This window comes from Cornus florida, unplaced genomic scaffold (assembly GCF_030987335.1).
Source record: "Cornus florida cultivar Cherokee Brave unplaced genomic scaffold, ASM3098733v1 CherokeeBrave_3.0.0_Hap2_Chr10, whole genome shotgun sequence".
NCBI classification, from domain to species: domain Eukaryota; kingdom Viridiplantae; phylum Streptophyta; class Magnoliopsida; order Cornales; family Cornaceae; genus Cornus; species Cornus florida.
Genome location: NW_026775580.1, coordinates 17,396,525 through 17,401,247, shown reverse-complemented (window position 1 = coordinate 17,401,247; position 4,723 = coordinate 17,396,525).

Genomic DNA, 4,723 nt, shown 5'->3' with positions numbered 1-4,723 from the left:
ACTTGTTTACTAATATATATTAATTTGGGACCATTTGAAGTTGCTTTAGAAGTTAGAGATTTTATTAAATTCTACTTTGTTGTTCCATTGACCTAATTAAGATTTTGAATGGATGTATGTAATGACCATGCAATGTTGTGTAACACGTGTTAATTAGGGGTCATTTGATTGAGATTTGAAACTTAGAGAAATTAATTACTTTATTTAATTAATTTCCATTTCTATAGCGTTAATGATTTAATCATGTATTTGACATTGGTTATACGTTTAATTCATGATTTTGGACTTGTATTAGATTCATGAGTTTATCTTTTCAATGTTGAAATATATTGTTATAGCGTATAACAAATCACACACTAAACATTCGACATTTGTCATGCCATAGTAGTTATGGACTTAGTGCATATATTGTATGTGTTTCCAAATTTGGTTGTGCTTGGTAGATAATTGATTATCTTGTTTATTCATGTTGATATATACATTGTTGCACAACTTATTGATTTTTGAAACTTGGGGATGTCGTTGTTTGACTACCGCTAGGACATGGTTCTAGTACGGGGGATTGTCCCTTTACAGTCTAGTGCACACACAGGAAAGTTACCTATGGGCTAGTAATCCTAAAGTAACTATGGTGTCGGTCTGATCCGGCATAATGTTCAAGTATTAACTTTGTTAATTTCGCATTTCATTTCAAGTTAATAACTAGATGATATTGTAACTTGTTGTTCCTTATTTGATTTCCCATTTTGAGTTTCAAGATGTTAATTTGAGAAATCATGCTTTATGCGTTGTGTTGAAAGTTCCAATGTTGGTTAAATGGCATTTATATTGTGAATTGTGTTTTGATGTTCAAATGTAACTTAGGAATGATCTTATAGATTCATTAGAACATAAACGTTAGGTGGCATGACCCACTTGAGTAGTTTTCGTGTTTTAGATTTCAAGTTAATGACTTTGAGAATCTACATCTGGTTGCTTTGTATAATATGTTTCTACATTGCTTAAATTGCATGAATGGAATGATTTATGCTAGAAATAATCTAAGGTAACTTAGGATGCTCCCTGAGTCTCATTTTGACATAGACGTTAGGTGGCATTAGCCCCTTTAACATGTTTCACCTTAAGGTGATCTTATTGTAAAATGCTAAGTCTATGCATGCTTATTTCCTACGAGTAGCTTTATGTTACTCACCCTAAAGTTACTGGGGATTTTTTTCAGGTACAAAGGCTTGGTTCATGATGCTTATTATTCATTGGATGACTTGTAGCTTTTAAATTTTCATTTCATGCAAATGTTAGCATGAAATGTCATTTTATAGCCTTGTATATCAAAACTTGTATCTTTGATTCCATATATGTAATGTGTACATAAGTACACTCTTTTCAATGTATTTGACATGTATGAGTAAAGGCCATAGGCCGATGGCATCAAATATGTATTCTATGCACTTTCTCTTTCAAGGTTCACTATGAAAATAATGAAAAATGTTAAGTTTTTGCCTCACCATGTTTGCATCGGGTGTGGGAATTCCATTCTTTTTCTTTCATAGGGTCTCATTAATCATGTATGAAATATGGCCAAGGGCCAAATGGTAATTTGATACCATTTCACATTTTTGGTTTTCAAAATTCCGATTCCAAGTTCATTTTTATCATTTTTAGCCGTCGGGGGTCGGATTTTGAGTCGAGGCTTCTCGAGAGCTACGGATCATTTCTGCATGCTTAGAATCATTTATTACACTTCTGTTTCAGCCTAGAAATGTATTTCGGGTCAAATGCATACTTGGTGCAAAGTTGCATTTTTTGAGTTTTTAAGCCCTTACTGATCTAAGGGCATTTTGGCTATTTCACAATGTGTTTTTTTCATTTTCTCTCAAGTTGCCTAGTAGAAAATTAGATTTCGAGAGGGGTTTCTTCTTCATATTTTTCCAGAAAAATTCGTTTGATAGCCCGTTTTTTATCTCAAATGTGGACAGTCACTGTAGCATATTTTTAGGCCCTCTTGACCTCTTCTCATCTAAGGACATTTCGGGTATTTCATAGTGAGTGTTTTTTTTCATTTTCTTCTGTAGTCGGGTAGAAAACTCAATTTTAGATTTACACACTCTCTTTCTCTAGAATTCAACAAAGAAGAAGAGGAAGAAGATGGAGCCATGTTTGGGGATTGCCCTTGAGGGTTCCAAGATCACATCCACCTCCTTTATGATTAGCTAGACTTTTCCTTGGGGCTTGGAGAAGTTTGTAATCTAAACCTCTATCTTTTTCATACTTTTTGGGGAATAACATCTTGTGATTAGTGTTCTAACCTTGTGAATTTAATGAATCTTAGTATATTTCTATGATTTCTATGGTTTAATTCTTCCTATTAATTCTCTAATTTATTTACATGTCTATGTGTGATTAAATTGGAAATTATGTCTTACATGATTCATATGGATTAATTCTTTCAATTGATTCTCTATTTGATTACATGTTGTCTTATGTGTGATTATTTGGGAATTCATCTCTACACTAGTTTTTCTATATTAATTGCATGTCTATGTGTGGTTGATTGAGAATCTAGTGATGGCTAAACATGGTTTTTATTATATGGGTTTGCCAATTAATATGATGGATTATACTTATGCTTGATGGGTTGTTCTATAATTTAATTTATGCTTGTAGGTAGGTAGACAATCTTTACTTGCTTTGATATTCCATGGCTTATTATTGCAAATTCCATGATTCTCTAGATTGATGTGTGCTACAATTGTAACTAGTTTGATGAGTATTGCTTAAAATTGATGGATTGTGCTACACTTAGTTTATTTGTCGGTTAGGTAAACAAGTCATGCATGAATTTGATGCTCCATGCTTAATATTGCAATTGGTAGTCGCATTTTATTCACAAGAATGTTTTCCCCAAATTAGTTGAAAATGTGTGGCTTGGTGAACAAACTTGGTGGCAATTCCAATGCACCCCAAGACCTCACTTCTCATCTTTTAAATCCCTAACTCAACTTAGTTTATTTTAATTGCATTTTAATTTCCTTCCATCTTAGCTTAATCAACCATTCTCTCCTTGCAATCAATTGATACATTAGAGTCAAGGTTAAATTCCAACACGTGTAATCCCTTGGGACGATCCCTAGTCACTCTTGCTATGTTAGTAGTAGTGGTGGTAGTGGTTTTTATAAATTTAAACTTGACCAAAAAGGCTTTTCTCGAACCACACATTCACTACATTATTTTGGCGTATACAAGCGGCCTCGTCAAATTTTGGCGCCGTTGCCGGGAATTAACGGTTTTATTGGAATTAGACTAAACAATAGTGTTCATTTGATTGCTTCTATTTTTATTTTATTTTCTATTGTATATTCTTTTCTTACTCTTGATATTATTTGTTCAATTAGGTACTTGACTACAAGGAAGGCAATCTTTGGATTTAGATTCCAAAGATTTGTTCATCGGCCCATGTGGAGGCCAAAAAATTTTCTTGCATTTGGATTTTAATTGTGAATGGAGGAATTGTTTGATCCAAGTTTAGGGAGAAATTATATCCCTTCACCTTATGCTTCTCCATCATATTTTAATCCTTATGAGGTTGAGTCCAATTCATTTCAAGCATCATTATCTTATTATGAACTTGACTATTCTCATTATCCTCCTTATGACTATTGCCCTCCCCCACCATTTTATGAAGAACCAAATTCACCACCTTCTAGGTACTCACCCGAATTTGAAGATAAAGTGTTAGCTTTACTTGATGTGTATATTTCACAACCTCCACTTATTAATTCTCATTCTCAAACTTTAGCCAAGCTTGAAGCTCAAGTTGAGCAAATTGCAAGTACTCTTTCTCGTCAAGATGAGGAGAAAGAGGGAAATGAAAAAATGGCAAGAACTTTAATGTATATAGATGAGGATGAGGAGAGTGAAGAAGAAGAAGTAGCAAGTGAGCTAATGCCTAGCACTCTATCTTGTATAGAGGAGGAAATGGCAAATGAGTTAGTGGCTAATCCAATTGAGCATAATATGATTAATGAGGACTTTTCTTGTTTTGATCATGATTTTATCTCGATCATTGCTACTTTAGAGAGTGAGGAGATGTTGACCACTATAGAGGTAGGAGAGGAGGAGGAGGAACTTGTTAAAGAGAACTTTCCTTTTATTATCTCCAAAGACCCACTTGAGACATGCCTTTTTGAAATGTATACAAATTGTGGTTTTAACATAGAAAGCTCCAAAAATGAAATAAACTCTTTAATTGACTCCTTAGCTACCTTGGAAAGTGAGGAGATGGTAATTTTTAAGGAAGAGAAAAAGGATGAAGAGAAGGTGTTTCTTGATATTCCAAATGAATCTTTGAAAGACAATGCCTCACCAATTATCAAAGTGAATGATCCTTTGAATGTTTTTCAAGAACACAATAAAGAGGCAAGCCCAACCATAATTGATTTTGTTTTCAAGACTGTAGATGAAATGAACGAAATCATCTCTTTCATTTCTTTTCAAGTCATTCTTTTAGAGGATGATTTCATTGTCATAAGTGAGGCATCAAATGAGAAAAGTGAAAAGAGGATCAATAAGGATGTTTCATATCTGGTTTTTGATTCTTTTGATTAGTTAGTTGGCCCAACGTCTTGCTAGAGACATTAAATACTAGTATTCGTAGAGTTTGAAACTTTATTCCTCCCTCATTTCTTTTTTTTTTTTTTCATTCTTATATACATTCTTCCATCCA